Below are 23314 nucleotides of genomic sequence, written 5' to 3' on the forward strand. Positions count from 1 at the left end.
ACATGCAAACAAGCTGACATTCGTATTTAGTTAAGTGACTGTAAGAGGCAATTTAATATTCAGAAAATTGTGCTGTTGACTTCAGATATATGTATTCTTTTGCCTTTATAAACATCAAAAATAGCAATTCATTAATATGTGCCTGCTGGGTACAAACCACCTTGCTAAGCATAGCTTATGTACTATCTCACTTAATTTCCATGACAAGATAAGATACGTTTATTATCCATATTTTATAGTAAAGGATGTCAAAGTTCAGAAAGGTCATGTGACCATGATCACATAGCTAGCAAGGGGCAGAATCTAGACCTAAACCCAGGATCTCCTGATTCCCAATCAGATCCCTCATGCACTTTCTCTCCCAGGAAGGAGAGGAGGAGGAAGAGGAAGACTATTTACAAAATGCATCAAGTACTTCCTAAATGACAGCATGATTCCAATCACTTTTATGCACATTAACTAATTAAATCATCACAGCAAGCATATGAGAGAGATTTCTTTTTTATCTTCATTTCGTATGTGTGTAAACTATTCCCCACAAAAGGGAGTAAGTTGTCACACAGACTGGGAAAGGACCCCAGATCTTCTGCGTGGCATTCAACAATTCTACAGTTGGAATATCCCTAATCCCCAAGAACCTGGATCAAAGCAAATCATTTAATGGTCACTGGGAACGTTTACTTGGTGTCTAAATATTTTTCACCAGGATTCATCTCAATCAAAATGAAGATAATCCTAGGAGTGAAAACACAGGAATCTCTATTAGCCAGCTGCACTGACTTCAGAACAGGAGGATTTATTTCACAGGGGGAAGAGGACTAGGAGGCCCCAGGCACACGGGAGAAGGGCAGGGCCAGGCTGGAAGGAGGAAAGGAGGAGACACTTTGGGGGATGTTTGAGGCCCAGAATCCCAGTCTTGCCCACTGTACACTTTTCTGGGCATGGTCTCTGTAAAACCAAACTCACATTTGAGATTCATAAATAGAGGTGAGACAATAAGGTGAATGTACTGTGTTCCAGAGAAGATGCTAAACTAAAGTACATTTGGTTTTTATTAACTAAAGAACACATAGCACTTTATGTGAGATTAGATGCTAAGAGCTGTGCATCTGGCTCTGCCAAATACTAGCTCAGGTTAATTGCAGGTTGCCCAATCTGTCATCCACAGGACAGTTTCAAATTTTAAAATGATATATTAAATTGTTCCTCTAGGTGGATGTTCCTCCCATCCTGATGTCCATGTGACATGCCATCCTAACCGGTTGGGTGTTTACCGATGTAAGTGACCCTGTGGCAAAAGGAGAAGAGCAAAGAGTGAGGAATGGCTCAAGCTGAGTCTCAATCATACTATATCCAGGTGTGATATCAAATTGAGTTAATCTGTATTTTCTTAACTAGAGACTGAAAAATTTCTTTCCTAAGAAATTGTTTTGACTTTTAAGCAGAGGATACTCAGATAGGCTCTTACAGACCCTCCTGAAGCAAAAAACTTTGCTTTATGTAAATAGCCTTGTTACAGTAATAAATAAGGAAACTCAAAATAATGGCGCTCTGAATTTCTAGCCATCAAGGTTTCCAAAGATTTACCTTTGGAAATGATCAGTCTTTAAGGAGCAATACTAAAAACACACCAAATGCCTTAAGTTCCAAAGTCATACAGGACCAGCAAGGGCAAGAATTAAAATGGAGAGTGCTTTGTTCTAGAAGTTACAAAGACCTGGGTACTAACTCTTTTCTCCCAGGCAGGTGGCTTAAACTCCAGGACCTTAGATGTTTTCAGCTGTGAAACAGGAACAACAGCACCTGCTCTGCCTGTTTTCATAGGGCTGTAAAGGTCAAGGGCAGAGGCAGCAATGAACATACAGCAGCAACCATACCAATAGGACACCTGTGTGTATAAGGAACAGTGAAATCTGGTACAAGAACCCAGCCTTCAGACTGGCCTGACACCCTTGTGCCTTGCTATACTGTTGGTGAAAGGTTATTTGGGAAGGTGGTAATTGCTGAGAGTACGTTCAAGCTGAAGCAGAATAACTTGCTTGAATGTTAAGGAAAAGAAGACTAGAAGGAGCAAAGGGCTCAGCCCTTGAAACTCTGGGAATCACTTACCGTTAGAGGAGACAGTCTGTGACACTCTTCACATGGGCTAAGTGGGAGACTTAGGGGCCTATGGGGTAGGAAGTGCCCTAGAACTTCTGGTCAGAATGGGTTAAAGAGGGCTGTGATAAAACTAGTCATTTTGTTGCCATCTGAAGGGTGTATGTAAGTAGAAAACTAGTCTGTAAAAAATAGATAGCAGACACTAGCACTGAATGGTTAACGGGACTCTTTGTGAGACTATGTGTGATTTTTATTCTTTTTTATTTACACTTCCTAGGTCTTCCACAATGACAATGTCTTCTTTTGGCAATAAACATGTTATTTATATAAAAAGCAAATAGACATTGAAATGTCATATTATATGCCAAAACTCTACTTTTTTTCAGTTATTAGGCTTATTACCTGATAGGTAACTTCTCTTAAAGTGGAAAATGTGCTTCTTGATCATCAGCAGTGGTTCACAGCAACCAGTCCTTCACCTCTCATTTGGAAGTTACATGCCCTCCTCCTGCACTTGGGGTCCTTCTGCCAGGCAGGGATTGGTTGCGTGAAGGGGTGTGGCCCAAATAACCCTTAGGGATCCAGGCCACAGAGCTAATGAAGTGCCCCAAGGAAAGAAAGTCTTACCCATCAGCTATGAATTCTCTCGCCGCCCCCAACGCCAGAGACCTGGGGGCACGTGACCTAGGAATGTGCATCCCCAGATAATGCTACCTTCAGAGAACTCTACTTATAGGTAAGTAACTCTCCTTTATAGGAGGTATCTTTGTGTGGCAGACTGTTTATGGGAGCAATTTGAATTGAACTTTAAATGAAAAAGGCATATCTCTGTAAGTGGTAATAATTTTAGTCATCTCGCTGTGGCTAGGGGTTGTGGAATTCATTAGCACAGATTAACATATAAAGTGGGTGAGATATCTAATAGCAAACGGAGAGGTTTAGGGGCCTTAATTCATCACTGAATGAACAGCGTGTACAGTATTAGGGACTATGAAATTTTTAATTTACACAAAGTGTCCAAGAATATAGGGAATAAATTTAAACCCAAAACAGATAATGGAGCTATGCCCTGCCTGGCTGGCAAGTTGAATTGTTTTTACACTGAGTGAAGAAAGCTAATTATCCCAAGCACAAGGAGACTGCTAAAAATAATAAGATTATAAGGAATAATTTGCTGATATAATTACAACAAAATTGGGTACACACAATCGTCAGATACATGTATTGCTTGACCTGGGTGAGAAAGTGAAATAAATCCTTCTTCTATAGCCTTCGTAAATTTGTTTTTATCATCTCCAAGTGGTGTTTGCACAGGCAGCACAATTTGCATGTGTAATGTGGCTGTACAAATTGACAACAAGTAAATTATTCAAGGAAATAGGCTGGTCGCGGGTCTGAACTATCTCGCAAAGCCTATTCATTTTGAAGAATCACTGAGACGTGAAGCTCATACATCAACCGTTTTCTGACAATCCTCAGACTTATTGTCTCCTAAAATGTCATTATGGCTATTATTTATGAAGCTAATTCATTTATTAATATATATTTAACTCTGACTTGTCATGCACCTTAGCAGACATTCTGTGCACTGCATATCTTTGAATAGATGAAAGACTTTTGCATGCTTTAATGATTACTGTAAGCTGCTATAGATTTATAGAATGCAGCTTTATTATCTACTTGCATTAATACCTTTTATAACTTTTTTTTTGCTTAAGGCCATCAAATATAAATGGCAAATGACATATTCAAAAGATTGTATGGAATAAGATTTTTCCAAGAGTTTGTTGAATTTTAGAACAAAATGGGCTGGCTGTCAGTTAAGGCCTAATTCACCTAAAAAGATGGGTATATACCAATTATGTTGAATTTTCCTGCAGAATATAGGCTGCAGTTTTTTAAGAAAAGGAAAAAGATGCATGATTCATTGAGCTCTTTCCTTCTGAGAAGACAGCCCATCTTCTGTGTGCTGAGGTTGGGCAACAGTTCCCAGGGAAGCTGGCTTTTAGCCCTTCGTTATTACCTAGGGCCTTGCACCACGCCCTTCACATTGTCTTTAGTCAATAAATAGATGTATGAATGGAGGAAGAGATGAATGACCTCCAGGATTTCGGATAATGCCATGAACAAAATCAGTAGAAATACACATCGAGCCAGAATACTATTTTATACATTTCTGCTTTCTGCTTTAGCACTTCCAACTTCCAGAGGATGTTCTGTGACTTCCACTGTGATTTAGAAATAAACCCTATGTCTATGCAGTCAAAATCCACAACACGTTATTTTTATAACGTGCATAAGAATGTATCGATTGGAACATGTATAGCTACTTCTGATTGTCGCTGCAAAGCCTTCTCTCTAGCATCATCCAGTGTATGTGACCTTGGATACTCTGTGTGCCTGAGTGTATGTGTTTGAGTGTGTGTGTGTGTGTGTGTGTGTGTGTGTGTGTGTGTATTGGTGAGTTGGAAGGAACTGGAGAATGAAACGGAGAAACAACAGAGTTGCTACAGATGTTCTGCTCATAGTACGCGTCTTGCTAACTGCTGAGGTATTCACCATTTTTCTAACATAACATTTCTGCGTTGACGTGGGCATGGATATAGAACTTATCAATACCAAACAAGTAGAAGGCAGCATAGGCAAACATAATACTACTGTATGTTACCAGTGGGTTTGAAATTATTGCAAACCAAATGCTTCATTTTGAGGATAAAAACAATGAAAAGATAAAGAAAAATACTATTACCTGAGTATTGTATTGACCATATTAGCTCTAATAATGTCATAAAATCACCCAATTTTTCAATAATTAAAATGTAGATATTTTGTGTTTTTTCTTTCAATGCTACTTTATCTATGGGCACAAATCAGATTAGTGGTCGCCTAGGGCCAGTGAGGTGCAGAGAATGGGGAGGGACCACTAATAGGCACAGGGTTTCTTTTGGGGGTGACAAAATGTTTTAAAATTAGATTGTGGTCATGGTTGCACAATGCTGTGAATAGACGAAAAACCATTGACTGGTGCACTTTAAGTGGAGAAACTGTGTGGTATGTGAATTATATCTCAATAAGATTATTAAAGTACTGCTTGATATACACCACAATTCAGTATTTTACTGTACATAACCAACATCGTGTACTATACATAGTAGCATACGGAAATAACTACTGGGAAACTCAGTTGAAATATAAAGTAAATAATCTGTCCATAAAAGTATGGGAAGGAAGTCTGCCTTCGACGAGAATGGTGTTCATGTGATCTGAACACCAAAAAATGTCCTGCATCTCAAACATTCACATGAGCCACCAAATGTTGCCAAGAAAAATCTTTGGTAAATGCATAGGAAGATACTATTTTTCCTTTAGAATTACTGTATTTGATCAACAAAGCATCAAGAATCTATTTTTAAAGTAGTTTTTTTTTTTTAAAATATAAAGCACTCTCTCAAAACACCCTATTAGCTATGTAAAGCAAACCACACACATACATACAAAATATCTTTCTCACTGCATAACCCTGGCAGGGAAGACTGATGACATTTTTATTAGTAATATTAATCACTTGCTTTAAGGGAAAAATGTCTCACTTTTCCAGGAACCATAATATTTACCTATTTACACCTTTTAAAATTTCAATAACTCCAACTCAGACCCCTTAACCCCCACAACCTTCAAAAAACAAGTAAAATGAAAATTAATAAATGTTCCCTAGCGTGCTATGAACCATTAATTGTACAGACTGAACAGCTTTAGCTTAATAAGAAACATGCCTTCAGCAGAAATGAGAAAGTCATCTGTGATGTTCATGATTTAATGATAAAAATGTGCAGTCAATTTCCAATGAAGTTAAGACCTATAACCCGGGAATATTTTAACTCACAAGTTCTTGCAGATACCTGAGGAACTTTGAAAGGTGAACAACCTCAAGTACTGAAATGTTCTCAGCGTGCATTAAATAATTCATCTCTAAAGTGGTCTGAAGATAGAGGCAATAGGATTTCTAGCAATAACACATGATCAGGGACGGATTTGGCCCACACTCCAAGAAAGCCCAGGCATTTCCTTAATCTAGCAACAAAATGATTTTCTTAGTAATTTTTTAGAGAAATATTGTAATATTAGGAATTGAGGCATGTTAATAACATCATTGACCCTAAGTCTCACATAAAATTAAAACAAATCAGCTCTAGGTTTAGCTGTCAAAGTTCTAAGCATAATTCATTCATTCAAATAAAGACCTACTTAGTTCTCACTATGAACCAAGCCTAGAGTGGACATCCAGGAACTCAAGCGGACAGAGTCTGGGGGGATATAAAGATGAATAAAATACAGTCCTTGTCCCTAAGGAACTTAAAATTGTGAGAAGAGCGTGACACGTTTGCTGAAAGTTTGCCGTTGTTGTTATTTACAAGGAGATACGTTTTATTTTTGTAGTCAGAACTGAGAGCCTTAAGATGGCTTTTTTTGGGCATCTAAGTGTTAATGAATAAGGAACACGGTTTTATAATGTTAATAAGAGAGATGCCTGCCAAGAAAAATTTTCAAGGAAGGGTTAGCATTTGAGCTGGGCCTAGAAGAATAGCCAGCATTATGATAGGATCCGTTGGAGAAGGCAATCCTGGTGGAAGAGATTGTGCCAACTAAAGCTGGAAGGAAAAGTAATATCCAGTAAAGCAGTAAGCAACATGGCTGTAGATTAGGGTGCATGTAGAGGAGAAAAACCTGGAATGTTATGTTGGGCTGAATCACAGGAAGCCTACATTGTCATACTCAGGAATTCACACAAACCGTTTGTTTGTTTGTTTGTTGTTTGTTTGTTTGTTTGTTTATGGCTGTGTTGCGCAGCAGTTTGATGTGGGATCTCAGTTTCCAGACCAGGGATGGAACCTGGCTTCAGCAGGAAAAGCGCCAAGTCCTCATCACTAGATCAGCCTGGAACTCCCCACACTTGGGGATTCAGGTTCAGATTATGAGGGCATGTCTGTAAGGCACTTATCATGCAGAACCAGATGCACTGGAAGTGCCCAGTATATGTGAGTGCCCAGTATGTTACAGCTGCCCAAGTTCTCAGAAGGAGATGGGGCAGAGCAAAGGCTAACCATAGCCTGGGAAGCCCGTTTGGGGTCCTCTTTCTGTCTCATAGGTAGGCTCTAGAGGAGTGGTCCCCAACAGGTGGGTCAGTATTGGGGTGCAGCCCACCTTCAGATGGTCCCTCATCCATCCCCCCCAGCACTCCTCAAATTGCTTATAGGCACACAGTGACCAGTCTGAAAGTCTCTTTATGCACATGCCATGTCCTCTTCTCTTTGTTCCAAGACCTTAGTACATGTTGGGTGTCCTGGAAAGGCTCATCAAGCTAATCCAACTGCTCCATAAGTGTGAATACTCCTGGATACGTGAATAAATTGATACTCTGGTCTATGCATCAGAGCATGTGGCCTATTTGTTTAGGAGTTGAGGTTGTCACCAGTGGACATACTAATGATATCTTGGTTCTGGACCTGCCAGGTCCCCAAATGAGGTAGCATCTTGAGAGGCTTTTTGCCTCTCTGAATATCGGCATTTTATCAGTGTCCCAGATGCCACACCCACCCAGAGAAGGGGATTGAGAATGCAACAAGGCTCATCAAGTGCCTGGCATTGTGCCTGATGTACACTAATATTCCCTAAGCACACTCTTTCCTCTAAATGTCCAAGTTTCTGACTCATCCACCATTGGCTCTGATATGGTACACCATTTCCTGTGCTGTTTTGAGATAGAAGAAATAGAAGTTTCCTTCACAGCTTTCATCAGAATGTCTCCTTGAGACAGATTGAGTCACTCGTATGAACACTGACACCCTCTTTCCTTTTATATAACTGCCTGCAGCTCCTTGTGGCTGAGCCCAGTTCTTCAAAACCCAGAATTCTGGATTTCAGAGTTGCAGTGTAAGCCAATATTGTGTTTCCACGAGAAAATAAGGGACTGAAACCCAGAATAGCCAAGTGACATGTCTTTGATGAACACTGTTATGAAGTGGGAGAGAGGAGGATTTTCCCATTTTAATCTGAATCGTTGGCATCACAAAGGCAGTGGAGCCTGGTGGTTACAAGCAGGGATTGGTAAACTATGTCTCAGGGGCCAAATCCTGCTCACCACCTAGTTTATAAAGTTTTGTTGGAAGAGAGCCATATCTGTTCGTTTGTATATTGTCTCTGGCTGCTTTCACATCACAACAGCAGAGGCGAGTAGTTGCAACAGAGACCCTCTGCTCCACGAAGCCTAAATCATTCACTCTCTGGCCCTTTACAGAAAAAGTGTGCTGACCCTAGTTAAAAATAATGACTTTGTCCATCAAAACTGGGTTTAAATTCTAGTTCCCACCTGGGCAAGGTAACCTCTTTACTCCTCAGTTTCCTTCTGTATAAAATGCGAGTAATGATAGTGTCTACTTTGTAGGGTTACTGTGGGCATTAAAAACCTGAGCAGACCTAGCACAGAGCCTGTGCTATTGTCAACTGATTAAATGGAGCAATGATGATGGTGGTGGTGAGCGTACACGTAAAATTACCATACGTATTTGTTTCCTGGAACAAGGAATACCATACCTCAAAAAGGTTTTAAAAATGGTTTATGGGAATCCCCATCATGGCTCAGTGGTAATGAACCTGACTAGGACCCATGAGGATTCAGGTTCCATCCCTGACTTCACTCAATAGGTTAAGGATCCGGCATTGCTGCGAGTTGTGATGTAGGCCGCAGATGCATCTCGGATCCCACACTGCTGTGGCTGCAGTGCAGGCCAGCAGCCATAGCTCCAATTCAACCCCTAGCCTGGAAATTTCCATACGCTGTGGGTGCTTAAAAGACATAAATAAATAAATAAATTAATTAATTAAATAAAAAGTGGTTTGTGGGAGGTCCACAATATAATAGAATCTATACTTTTGTATAAAATGTACACACATGTAATAAATATGATAAGGATACATATATATATAGGTATTTGTGCAAGTAGAATACACACATAATATACATATATATAATACATATAATATATGTTCAAAAATGAAAAAATAAGTACTAATATCAACTACACATTTATAAATACACACACAGAAAATCCTGTGCCAGAAGAAAATACCTTCTCAGTTTTGCACGCAAAACAACCACTCTGATGAAATTACTCTCTCTGATTGTGTGTTCTTTGCACTAAAGGTGTAAGAGAGGTCACGTGGAGAGTTGAGATTAGGTGGAATTTAGTAATAATGGAATAATGGTTTTTCCTTTGCCGTCTATCCCTTGTAATTGCTCTTTAGCTCCTTTCTTTTTCTTCCCACCCAGTGGCGGAATTGAGTCACTGCAGCAGCTGAAGCCAAGTGCTTTTCCTTCGAGGCTCATTGCCTGTTTCTTAGTTCTGGGAAGACAGCTCAGGAGATGGTAAAGTTAAGGGAAATGAAGACGTTGGAATGATTGTGATTCCAAAGAGCCAAGACCTCTTTGGGAAGGAGAAGGAAGGTGGGCAACTACCATCTTCTAACATCCTATAATGCTTATTTATTATGTTTATTGTTTATTGTCTGTGTCTCTCTTCATAATGTTACTTCCCCAAGGGCAGGGGTATTTGACTACTTTGTTTATCAATGTATCCAAAAGGCCTATAATGGAGCTTCATACCTTTTAGACACTCAGTAAATATTTGCTGAGTTGAATAAGTAGCTGCAGGTCTATAGACTATGCCTTTTTGAAGACAGTGCTCGATGTGGTTATAAGACAAGGTCATTGACAGCTTATCTTCTTCCCTTGTCTTACCCTTGGACTTGATTTGAGCCTCTGTGATTAGGAAGATGAGGCTTGTTGAAGCTGTTTTCAGAAGAGGCTATGAGACTCTGGGGACCAGAAGAACTGCCCTGGGGGCCCAGAAAGGAAAAAGGTAATAAATAATGAAGAAAAGGAAAAGCCATGAGATACAAACAAACTCAAAAAAGAAATGGAACAGGCTTCTGGCTTCTGGTAATCCCCGTGCACATAACAGCTGTAAATTCTGGACAAAATATAAAAAGCAGCTGTCTAAAGGCACCAGAGAATTCCAAGCAGGCAAATGCTTGGGGGCAGTCTGCATTTGGAAGAAGCAAATGACAACAGGCAAGTTTCCCATGATTACTGCTTTTTGCCAGAAAGCAGGACTCGGTCCTTGCCAAATAGGAGTCACTAAAAACTTGGATAGAAAACCTGAGGTCCTACTGACATGAGGATCCAGGAGGTAGAGTTCAAGGTGATTGCAGTAACTGAAAAGTGAGGGGGGACTCTTGAAGAGCCAAGGCAAGGGGGCAAGGGGCCATGGGGGTGGGCCATGTGCCCTGTGCATAAACTCTACACAAATCATTGCGGACCCCCAACCTTCTGTGCAAGCAGCCTAGCTAAAGCTAAAGGAATGGAACAGAGGTTTCTGTGCCTGTTTGCTGCAAGGGAGACACTTTGGAGTCTGAGGCTAGTTAACAGCTTACTTAAAAAAAAAAAATCAAGATTCTTCAGAGGAACACAACAAAATCCAGGGGCTCTACAATATATATCATTCATAACTCCTTGAATGACCTTGAAGATACCGAATACATGAAGAAAAAAAGAAAATGTGAGCCAAAAACCAATCAATGGAGACTGACTCTAAGATAACTCAGTGGCTTGAATTAGCAAACAAGAATTTTAAGTCAGGCATTGCACCCGTGCTCATTAATGTAAAGGAAAATATGGAAAGAATTAGCAAATGTGATGTCTCAATGGAGAACTAGAAACTGTACAAAAGAATCAAATGGATATTCTAAAACCAAAAAGACACAATATTAGAAATGTTTTCATTGTGTAGGTCTGGCATGGTGTTGTGTAGATGACTGAATAGACAGAGAACTTGAAAATAGATCAGTAGAAATAATTCTATGAGAAGGGATTTCCTGGGAACTTCCATGTGCTGCAGGCTCAGCCCTAAAAAGAAAAAAAAAGAAAAGAAAGAAATCTATGAGAAGAACATACAGGAAAAAAATTGGTGAAAAATGAGCAGAGCCTCAAGAACCTCTGAAACAATATCAAAAGATCTAATGTTCATGTAATTGGAATCCTGGAGGGAGAGGGGAGAAAGAATGGGATAGAAAAAACTTTGAGGAAATTTAGTATATGCATATGTAATATCTATGACAGATGTCAGGGTATGACAGATATATTCTAAAATGTGATTTTAGATTTTACATATATTACATGTGAATATTCAAATATAGATTATAATTTATATATAGTTATATATATAATTATTATAAACATGTATGAAACAGAGCTTCAAAATATATTTTTAAAAAATAAACAATTTAAAGGGAAAAATAGACAAATCCACAATCATAGTTGGAGATTTCAACCCTATTTTCTCAACAGTTGTTCTTAAAAAACTAGACTTTAAAAAAATCAATAAAGAAATAGATAATTTAACAATACTATCAACTATCTTGCCCTAATTGATAGTTATAAAATGCTATATCCAATATCAGGAGAATGCACATTTTTCAAATGTGCACAGAACATTCAGCAAAGCAGAACATATTTGGGTCATTCAGTAAGTCTAAATTAGCATAAATTAATATAAAATGATTGTGTGTGCTCTCCACAGGGGAATTAAATTAGAAACCATTAGCAAAAATACATCTACATCTGCTCCATATGATATTTTAAAATTAAATAATACATTCTGTGTAACTCAGATTTTAAAATGACAGTATTTCAATGAATAATAGTGAAAGCATAACATAAAAATTTGTGACGTGCAGCTAAAGCAGTGCTTACAAGAAAATTTATAGCTTAAAATGCTTTTATTAGAAAAGAGGATGAATAAAATTAATAACCTATGGTTTGGCTTATAGAAATAAAGGAAACCCAAATTAACTAGAAAAAAGAAAAAACTAAAGAGCAGAAACTAATGAAATTAAAAAACCATACAAAAAATGTAGAAAATTAATAGATCCTGCTGTGTAGCCCTGGGAACTATATCTAGTCACCTATGATGGAGCATGATGGAGGGTAATGTGAGAAAAAGAATGGGCATATGTATGTGTGATTGGATCATTTTGCTGTACAGTAGAAAATTGACAGAACACTGTAAACCAGCTAAATGGAAAAAATAAAAATCATTACAAAAAATTTAAAAATAGTGAATGGCGATGGTATTTCAAGATGAACCACCAGTCATTAGAGATGTAAAGCTCAAACTAGAAGGCTAGTAAATAAGAGCTCAAACTAGAAGGCTGCTGCCACTCTCTTCTGGAATAAAATGGGGATTTAAGAATGAAGGAAGGGAAAGGTGGAATCTACTAGGCAAAGTCTCTTGTCTTTCATGCAGAGAACAAACCTGTTGTTTTTATCAGATACATTTATAATTTTAGAAGCTCTAAAAGACAGCTATTTTATATATTTGACCAATTGAATAAAAATTGTTTATATTCCAAATTGTTTTAAAGCATCAAAAAAGATAATATTGTATATATGATAAAAGGTATATTGAGAAGAGACAATAAAGAAGTATAAAAAAGGAGGAAATAAGTATATGTAATGATTTCAATAAATAGAGTTTTATAAATTCCCCATGGAATCCTACTGGATTAAAAACAACTGTAACAGTATTTTATTTGGAATTTTTTAAACCAAAGCACTAAACACATGATTCGAAATAGAATGATGATTGTTTCATATACATAAAGTCTGCTGAAGAAAACACTTTTATTTGGGAAAATGTTTCTGAAGATTTTGCTTTGTATGTATGGCAGGATACAGAACGCTGTGTTTAAATCAACAACAAAAAATTTTCTAAATCTTGTTTATTTTCTTTATCCATCAAATACTTATACAGTGCTTATCATGGACCCACTATTATTCTAAGTGCTTTACAAAGATGAACTCATTCTATTAGTCAGGGTGCTGGCAGGAAACAGATGGCACACTCAAATTGGATAAGTCGAAGTGAATTGAATAAAAGGAATATTTACAAAGGTGTGAGGGGGATTTAAGAAAATACAATAAGAGATTGCACAACCCTGTGGCTGACAGCAGCGGGGAGCCTTTACCACCACAAGGCCTGCCTGAAGGGGTGAAGAAAGAGAGTGGTTAGAAAGAAAGACAGAGGGTGGGTTGCAGACAACCATGGCAACCTGACAGGGAGGGAACCCTTTCCTGCTGCCCCCGGCTTTCATGAAGGTGCCACCCATCAGCCAGACAGGACATAAAACCACAAGGAGGTGAAGAGCTCATTGTTGCCTCCTTTCTGGGTCAGCCCCCAGGGCCCCAAAGCAAGATGGAGGAAGCACTGGAGGATGATCTAGGGAAGCAAAGATCCTCAGAACTCAGGACATTGACAATAACCTTATTTAGTAGATGACGTTAGTACATACTTTTTTTTTTTTTTCTTTTTAGGGCCACACCTGTGGCACATGGAAGTTTCCAGACTAGGGTCGAATCGGAGCTACAACCAGCCGACAACACAGCCACAGCAACACAGGATCCCAGCTGCGTCCAAGACCTACAGCACACCTTGGGGCAACACCAGATCCTTAACCCACTGAGTGGGGCCAGGGATCGAACCTGCATCCTCATGGATACTGGTCAGGTTTGTTACCCCTGAGCCACAACGGGAATTCTGATGCATGCATTTTTATAGCAGCTGACACACAGAGAGGTTAAATAACTTGCCCAAGATTGCACAGCGATGGATCCTGCATTTTAACCCAGGGAGTCTGGCTAGGCCTATCTCTCATATCACATTATTATCCTATAAACTTATATATTTTATTATACCCATGCTCTATTTTTTTTTTCTTCTAACGTTGTCTGATATACTGGGATTTAAGTGGAGTGAAAAAGACCATTGTAAGAATCATTTCTGACTTCTTTCTACCACCTGTTAAAGGGCTGGGAGGCATTTTTATGTTATTGTAGACTCTTAACTACCAAGACTCCTATTATGATTCATAGATCATTTTGAAAATTGAGCAATTTTCATGATAGGCATACTTCCCAGCAGCTTCTCCGTATAGTTGGGAAGATTATAGCCAGAGGAAACACAGGAGGTGAAAATTTGGTCTCATTTCTAAGTGTTCAGTTGTAAATGTGGATTGTGGTCTCATTAAACTCATATACTTGAAGTCTTTTATTTTTCCAATAGAATTGTAGGACTCTGGCAATTCTTAATAATCAAGGCACAAATCCTTTCTAGGTGTTTTGGTGAATATTTTTAATATTAAAATAACAACCATGAGTTCAATATAAAATAAGTGTGTTCCAGCAAATAAATTAAGGCATATTTTTAGGGAAAAGAAAAGTTTTCTTGTTCATTTCTGCCATTAGCTTGGTTTTCTCTTGAATAAACTAGCAACTAGAAGTTCAGAATTGGGGAGAATTTGGGGATTGCCAAATCCAATACTGTTTTCTTGAAAGTTTTTGTATTATGAGTGCATTTTAATTTTTTTCTCCAAAAAGTTCCCCAGAACGAGAGACATCTCCCCTCTTGGCATCTTGTATAGCTGCCCTTTCCACATTATTCTCTATGTGCCCACCTCATACTCTATGCTTCAGACACACTATCCTCCTTCCTCCCTGGAGCTCGCCTTTCAATACCTTCCTGACTTTTCATTTGCTCTTCTCTGCCTTGAGTGACCTTCTTTTATACTTCATAACTCCTGCTCTTCATGTGGGGGCCCAGATGCTATTTTCTGTGAGAAGCCTTTCGTGCCTCCCCTAGAAAGAGATTTTTCACTCCCTTCTGTGAACTTCTAGGATTTTTTAAATGTACCTCGTGTGCAGCCCTTATTCTAATGATCCTAACATTACTTGTTTGTGTATCTCTTTATCTCACTGAACTGAGACTTCTTGAAGGCCAAGACCATAGACTGCTAAGGGTTTTCCAAACATTGTTGAATGAACAGCTGTTACTGAGCCAGCTAGAAAGAGTGAGTTCTGTGATTCTTGGCCATCATACAAGGATCAGACATCCCCTCAAAGTCTGGTTACACCATTCTGTGTCTGCCACCTACAGGAAGAGATTCAAAGGATAACCTAGTAGCAAGAAAAATCATATCCATCCTGCTTAGCATTTTAGCATGAGGGTCGGTGAGTTAAGTGGAGCCTGGCATAGATCTTCAGTAGGCAGGTTTTTCATTTCCTGTGTGAACCAGGAGTCTCAAATTATTGATAACTTCCTTCCTTAGCTTTTGCTTCTTATAGTGATACCCTCAGCAAATTCATTCCGTTTTAGGTAAACTAGAAATCATATTCATGCTCAAAACACTAAAACTGTCGAGGCATTATTTCCAGTTGCCTTCCTCCGAATATGCATTAAAATCAGGACATAAATCCATATTATCACAAATGAAGGGGAAATTTTGGTTTAAAGAGTTGCCCTCAACACCCTGAGCTTCAGAACAAGTACAACATCTTTGTTTTTGAGCAAAAAAAAGTCGGTCTTTTTTAAAAGGTGAGTGTGCCTCTACCTGGATCTCCTTCTGCGTCTCAGATGCCTTCGTCAGTAGAAGTTATTTCAAAGTGCCCCCATCGGAGCTTTCCAATTTTTACCCATGTGGTCTACCAGCCTGCTCACCCAGTGTCCCCAAGAGATCGCTACCCACACCTCTTTCTTTAAATTTCAGTTTGTGTTGAAGCAGTCCTTTCCCTTTATCCCCTTTGCCACCAACTCCTGACTGTCACTCCCTCTACTTTATTTGGGAGTGGGAGAGTGAGGCCAAGGTCATGCAGTGTTTAGCTTCAGCACGTGGCACCAGAGCTGGAGAAAAGTCAGCAAAAGCACATCCTTCACTATTCCCATCTCTCCCCGAGTGCACCGGAGAATCTTAAACGTCCAGTGGTGACGTGTAACCTTATTCCACTTGAGGTTTAGTTTGGTGAAGATCTTTCATGGAGGCAGCCTTTTGGTTTTCTCTTTCTCCGTGGGTAGGCGGGTCACCAGCATTGCTTATCTGCTGAGATACTGTAGATGGAAGCGTGTTATAAACCATAAAGCCGCATATGGGAGTACAGCATCATCCTTACCTAAACGCTGAGAGAGCAAGGATAGCTATAAATGTTTTGAAACTAGAGTGAGTTTATTATAAAGCCAAGTGTTTCATCAAGAGACCTTGAATGTGCAGTTGGAAGCCTTAAACCTCAGTGATGTTTTTCTTGGTTCCCAGAACTACATTCCTACTTGCAGAGAATCTGTGGCTTAGAAAGTGTTATCTAAATCCTCACTTAAGTTGGCTAATGAGTTGGACCCGTTTTCTAAGTTATTAGCTTGACGTTCTAGTATTTTCTTTCCCCTAGTCTGCCATATGGTATACATTTATTTTTAATACTACTGTGAATTAAAATGAATTTTGTTTAGGCAATTTGGAAGAATTTCGTAACATCCCTTGGGGTAGCTGGAAATACCCTGGAGTGAAACAAAGTAGGGCTGGGAGACACTGATCTAGATTAATGTTAATAGATTCCAAGTCAGGATTAATCATGTGCTTTTGTGCTTTCTATCATAAAGTAGAGTGCTACCAGTGATTGGGTTGCAAATAATAGTTAATCCCAATGTACGGAAAATAACATTTAGTTTTTAATATTTCTCTGTAGTTAATTCTCGTGATGTAACCATGACTCATTTTCTTCTTAAGGTTTATAGCTCTTATTTGGATGTTAATAGGAAATGAATTATAGCTCATTTGGGAGCTTTTGAAATTACAGCAGAAATCTACCTCATGGTTTACTCAAATGAACAGTCATGAGATTTTAAACAAGTAATTTACAACTAATAATTTATAACAAGATAGATTTTGCTGTTAAAGAAAAGCACAGTGGATTAAAAAGCATAAGATGAATGATAAGTGCTTGGAGCTTTCCTTTGTTCTGAGCATGTTGGCAATTCCTGTCATTCATAACAATACTTGGCTTTCATGTGGCAAATTTCATTTTGGATGTTGAAAGTACTTTAGAAGCATTTGTTTGTTATTCTTCACAGCATTCCAAGGCCCTGGGTGCTCCACCTCAGAAGAAGAAAATTTGTTTCCTTGGGAGTTAAGAGCAGGTTTAGGACCTAACCTAAGTCAGAGAGCCTTTTGGAGGGGAAATGGGGATTAGATCCAATTTCAGTGGATTCTTCTCCACCAGCTCTGGGAGAAATACTTCTCCTTGAGCCCAGAGGTGGGAGAAGCAAAGACAACCCTTTCCTTTCTGCTTAGGAATGAGGTGAATTATTTCACCATATGCAAACCCTCAAAATCCTTCTGTCCATGAGTCTAGGCTAGGTCAGCACGTGAACAGCGAGCTGGAAATTGTTGCTCAGTGAGTCATATTCTTAAAGTGATCTTTTCCTCCCACCTTCCCCCCATCGCTGATATATTGTGTTCTTTAAGCTGTAATTTTCTGCTGAGAAAACTGTGGGACATTACCTTTCCTTGGGTGAGAGCTTCTTGAAGAGTGTATATTCGGGTTCTAGAACCAAGGAGTTCCTGTTGTGGCTCAGCAGTAACGAACCCAACTAGTATCTATGAGGATGCAGGTTCCATCCCTGGCCTCAATCAGTGGTTAAGGACCCGGCACCGCCACAAGCTGTGGCATAGGTTGCAGACGCAGCTCGGATCCCATGTTGCTACTGCTGTGGCTGTAGTGTAGGCCAGCAGCTGCAGCTCTGATTCGAGCCCTAGCCTAGGAACTTCCATAGGCCCTAAAAAGCAAAACAAATGAATAAATGAACAAACAAGTTTTAGAACCAAGCACAGCAGAGAAGAACAGAAGCTGGTGTGCACATGACCAACTGACTGACGGAATGAGTATCAATAAATCAGAGAGAAGTATAACCCCTATGCCCTGTAAATAGTGCGCAAAGTACAGCAGTACATAAAACCAGGGGTAATACTTAAGGAGCAGTGTTGCTTATCATCTCCAACAGCCTAGCTCTTACTATTTGGAACTCATCCTAATTTTCCGCACATCCGTTTGAACCTAACGAGAAAGTGGTGCCTGTGATTCAAGCCACATTCCCAGTGAGCATATCCTGTAGAGTCTTTGGGCTGAGCTCAGCAAGCAAAGATTACTGATGCTTTCTTAGGCGTGTTAAGTAGACAATAAGTCTACAGTTCTGTGGTTTTCCAACAGCCTTGGCAGACAATGACAAAGTGCTGTAGAAAGACCTGGTCTTTCTTTTCCGTTTGTGGCTAGGGATGATCTTTTCATTGTTAGTGACAGCGTTTGAAAACATCAGGAATGATGAAGACAAAGGATACATAGGGGAGTGAAATGGAGGATAGAATTGATTCCACGGTTTTGCAAGTGGATTAGATCCTGAAGTCAGATGTCCCCAGATTACATTGTGCTTTGTAGGCGCCGAGCTAGCCAAACAAAATAAAAAGAACCCTGCCTGTGCTCTTGCCTATGTAATGTATTCCTGTTTAGTTAACAGAAACACTGCTCTTCCGAATTTCCAGGTTAATCTTCAATTTTGTAATTACAGTAGTAATTAGTGTAAATTAGCATAATCAATTGAGAATTAATTAACACACTTGAGAATTATTTATTCAAGAATTTAAAATATTATAGTATTCTACATAAATTAGCTAAAGATGCTGATTGAACCTGAAGTATCGTGAATTTTAGAAACCATTCACCTTAGACATACTAAAATTTTACCTTTTATTCCTTTAAGAGACAAAAGAGAGATTATTTTCAAAAATTATTTTGTCATTCTAAATCTACATTTTCTTTCCTAGATTCCAGGACAATGATTAATGATAAGAATCATAGCTAAAAATATTCACACTAAAAATTAATAGAAATAGTAAATATTGTCTTAATTACTTCAAAGAGATGAGATTAAAAGTGATTCTCCGTTACTAGGGCATACATCCATGTCATAATTCCATTTAAGGTGGAAATAGGGATGCAGGTTATGCATCACATTAATGACAACACAGTAAACTATTTGATCTCATTTATTCAGGCTCTCAACACACACACCCCCCCATTGAATATAATTTATTTCGTCTTTCTGTATAGACTTTCTTCAGTTTGGCTATAAGATGATTCCTATCTAAAGAGAAACCCTCCTATGTAAAGAATCAGCACACCTTAAAATTGCATCTAGCCACCTTGAAACCTCTGCTAAAGATGCATGCCCCTCCTTGGTCTACTTGAAAAAGTGGGAGGGATAGATAGCAGAGGTGCTAAATGCTGAGACTGAATTTTTTTTTTTTTTTCCTGGCTGGGGAAATGAGGAGGTCCCTTCCTGATTTATCCAGAAAAAATAATGTTAGCATTCTGGAGAAAGATGTTGGACACAGAAACCACGTAGGGAGAATGATGGGGAAAAAAACCCGAGAGCAGTGAGAGGCTTGACATTCATCACGAAAACCAGCCAGGTGGGCAAGGAGCATGAGGATTGGGGGGAGAGGGGGTTTCTAGTTGGGTCCTCCTTCCCCCTGCACCCATCCTTTAAATTAACAGGAAAACTGGCATGGACTTGGAGAACAGACTTGTAGTTGCCAAGGGGGAGGGGGAGGGAGTGCGAGGGACTGGGAGTTTGGTAGATGCAAACTGCTGCGTTTGGAGTGGCTGGGTGGTGAGATCCTGCTGTATAGCACAGGGACGTATATCCAATCACTTGTGATAGAACATGATGGGAGATAATATGAGAAAAAGAAGGTACATGTCTGTATAACTGGGTCACTTTGCTGTACAGTGGAAATTGACAGAACATTGTAAATCAACTATAATAACATCTCTTTAAAAAAAACGCATAAATTGGGAGGCACTGAAGTCTGGGTAAGTTGGAGGAAAAAATGTTGGGATTCTCAGACCAGGCTCTTAGATGCCCCAGATCCACCAGAAACCAGCCCCGTCCTAAGGCCTGGGATCCTGAAACTTTAGATCTTCCTTTCCAGGATGTCCACCAGAAGAGAGATGAAAGTGGAGAGTCAAATGAGGCCAATAGCTTGGGTTCGGAGCCTAGGTTTGGATCCTAGCTTTACCACATCCTCGCTTTGTGATTTGATCTCTTGGAGTCTTACCATCTGTAAAATGAGAATAATAATAGCATCTGACTCACAGAGTTAGTCTCAAAATAAAAACAGCAATAGCTAAAATTTACTGAGCCTTTACTGTGTATCTGGCCTTGTGCTAACCTCCTGACATTTGCTGTCTTAATCCTATCGTTACTCTCTTTTTACAGATGAGGAAACCAAAGCTTGGCAAGATGAATTCCCTTGTCCAGAGACATTCATCAAGGAGGCAGCAAGTGCTTGATTAAGGGTAGTGTCAGACAGTGCAAGCATCAAGGGTGAGAGGGTGCAAGCATCACGGGGCCCTGAGGCATGGCAGCTATGACTACTCCCACAGAGCTCTCTGAAAGTGTGGTGACACCACATGCGATGGCAGGGCCAGAGGGAAGAAGGAACTTGCCATTTACACTCTCGGGGTTGGGCAGCAGTGGAGAAGGGGACACTAGAACTTTGTACCATGCCATGGAAATTGTCCTCTTTAATGCATTTCTCAAGTTTCCTTCTTCTGTTCTGAGAAATAAAGCACTGGACTGAGGTTGAGGAAAATTGTGTTCCAGCCCCATGGTCAAGTACACCTTGATTATCTACTCAGGCATACGTCAGCCCTGGGACATCCTGGGAGCTTAGCGCACAGGGCATGTCGCTACCTGATTGATCTTCTCCCAAGGGCAGGCGTCACTAGAGATTACCTGATCTGTGCTTGGGACACCCAAGTGGGCGCAGGATGTGACAGAGGTTTCTGGGTCTCCCTTCAGCTCAGACAGTCCTGGACCTGGTGCAGACACAAAACCAAGAATAGCAATCATATTTTTAAGTTCCCTACATTTTTAAATTACTTTGAGATCTTGACTAACCAATTCATCAGAGACATCTAGAAAAAAATCACTTTTATACATTGCAATTATTTGAAATAAATTGTAGAATCCTACATTTCTCAGCCCTTATTTTGCCATCGTTTTTTCTTCAGTGGCTGCCCCACAGAAATTAGAGTGGGAAAAGGATTTGCATGAAGGTGGCATGTCTCGTGTTTTAAACACAATTACCGTAGCCATCCTCCGAATTATTCTGTAGGGACCCTTCCGTTGATGACCAAGGAAATGCAGGGCACCAAGATGATGATATTTTCTTATATACCAAGATGATGTGTAGGGATTTCAGATGTGTAGCTCCTATTAAAGTTGACAAGAGTTGTGCTGTTAAAATCCCCTCGTGACATTTTACATTCTATCCGGGGACGTCTGAAGAAGGTGCCGAAGGATCATCAAAACACCAGCATCACTTTGATAAACTTGTCACCATGTAAAATAAAATACGTGAATGTTTGCTTCTTTTCCTCTGAAATATAAAGTAATTATGACTATACAAAAACCTTTTACCATAACTAATTAACTAGAAGCTCCTCATAAACTATGTGTCGACAGCACCGTATGTCTAATTATCTTTTTTCGCTTCGGAATTGTGATGTTGAATAATGAAGAAAACACTACCTGATGAAGTCTTTTACTTTATGAGGATATCTCTGGAGACACAAAGGCTTAAATGCCATCTTCAATTACATCTTGGCCTTGGCAAGTTCTCAGCTGGTTTTGATTTGCGTGGAAACCACATTACCTTTAAAACTTTATGGAAGGAAGGAAGGAAGGGAGGGAGGAAGGAAAGAAAGAAGGGAGGGAAGTAGGGAGGGATGGAGAAAGGAAAGGCTTGTGATAATTATTAAAATGGGCCCTGCAGCTGTTTAAGCACTCCGTTCCTCCTAGCCATGAGAGACCCTTTTCACATGTAGGAAGTCAGGGCACAGCTGTATACGTCCAGCCTATTCTGTTGGGCATTGTGGCTTGGGTTTTGCCAATTCCATTAAAATGCCTCTTCTCTGCCTGCTCCATAATGAACCACTCTAACTAATTCAAACCAGACAAGCATGAACTTATACGACAGAAACGGGAGGTCAATTTGGGGGGGAGGTTTTGGCATGTGTATAATTTTTTTAACCTTCGAAAGCAATAGCTCAAATCGATACCTGCAGGCACTTATGTGTAAGACCAGACATGCTAGAAAGGGCGTTTTCAGCCCTTGCGTATTTCCAAGCCTGTGCCCATTTTTCAAATATTTCTACATTTCTCTTAGGGCTCAGGGGTATATTTCAACAGGATTGGCTATTAAGTGGCACTTTCCTAGCACACGAGGGCAACCCTGTCTTTGGATAGTCCAGGCAGAGTGCATTAAAATCTAGAAGCTTTGCCAGAAGCAGGGATCTGGGGCGTACTCAGCTACAAGAGGGGCACCCCGCAGGCCTGGGTTTCTTTTCCCAGGTGTCTGTTGGTATTTTCATTCCGGCTATTTAGTTGGTATTTCTAACAGTGCTTCCTAGGAAGAAAACATGAATCACCTGAGGTCTTGTTAAAATGCAGATTTTGGTTCAGTATCTCTGAGATGGGGCCTGAGGTTCTGCATTTTTATCACGATGCTGGTGTAGCTGGTTCATGGACCCTACTTTGATCAACGAGGCCTCCACTCCTCCAAACTAACTCCAGGACTTCCTCTCCTGAAATAAATCCTTTCTCTTCCTCCTCAGTCTTTCTCTGAGATCAGGGAACACAGCAACAGTACTTGTTATTTGTCTTGGTGTTTACAGAGCCTGGGTCTTATCGGATGGCTCAATGTCTCCCATGAGTAAGGTTTACCTTCACAAGTAGATTCTAGGATGTGCTTCCTTCTTCTTTTGCCTCTTCACCATAGCAACAGTGATGACACTGGAAGCACAAAGGCCACTACTTATTAAATAGAATTGAGTTGGACTGGAAAGAATTGGCTATGATCTCTTATGCCATGTTGGGAATACGCTTCTTTCCAAACAGGATTTGCAGACTCTGTGAGAGCTTTTTTGGGGAGGTTTCATATTTTAAAATATTTGGAGCAGTGCTGTTCTTTTCTCTTTCTTTTTCTTTCTTTCTTTTTTTTTTTTTTTTCTTTTTAGGGCCACACCTATGGCATATGGAAGTTCCCAGGCTAGGGTCAAGAATGGGAGCTGCACAGTGGGTTAACGATCCGGCGTTGCCGTGAGCTGTGGTGTAGGTTGCAGACGCGGCTCAGATCCCGCGTTGCTGTGGCTCTGGCGTAGGCCGGTGGCTACAGCTCCGATTCAACCCCTAGCCTGGGAACCTTCATATGCCGC

The 23314-nt window shown here is 39.8% G+C and overlaps 2 long non-coding RNA genes across 3 annotated transcripts in view; one reads left to right on the top strand and one right to left on the bottom strand.

The window, feature by feature from the left end:
• Positions 1 to 21790, top strand: part of LOC110256774 — a 34516-nt gene extending 12726 nt beyond the window's left edge. The window contains exons 2-3 of one of the 2 annotated variants that reach the window (XR_002338732.1): positions 1213 to 2836; positions 20313 to 21790. This is a non-coding gene — a long non-coding RNA (uncharacterized LOC110256774). Of the gene's footprint in view, positions 1 to 1212; positions 2837 to 9427; positions 11534 to 20312 lie in introns of those variants that run through there. The other variant, XR_002338731.1, reaches the window with a different exon arrangement.
• LOC106506134 overlaps positions 21638 to 23314 on the bottom strand; it is a 60094-nt gene continuing 58417 nt past the window's right edge. The window contains exons 3-4 of the long non-coding RNA XR_002338730.1: positions 22824 to 22892; positions 21638 to 21761 (exon numbers count right to left, since the gene is read on the bottom strand). This is a non-coding gene — a long non-coding RNA (uncharacterized LOC106506134). The remainder of the gene's footprint in view (positions 21762 to 22823; positions 22893 to 23314) is intronic.

The sequence above is a fragment of the Sus scrofa genome, chromosome 14 (assembly GCF_000003025.6).
Source record: "Sus scrofa isolate TJ Tabasco breed Duroc chromosome 14, Sscrofa11.1, whole genome shotgun sequence".
Lineage (NCBI taxonomy): Eukaryota > Metazoa > Chordata > Mammalia > Artiodactyla > Suidae > Sus > Sus scrofa.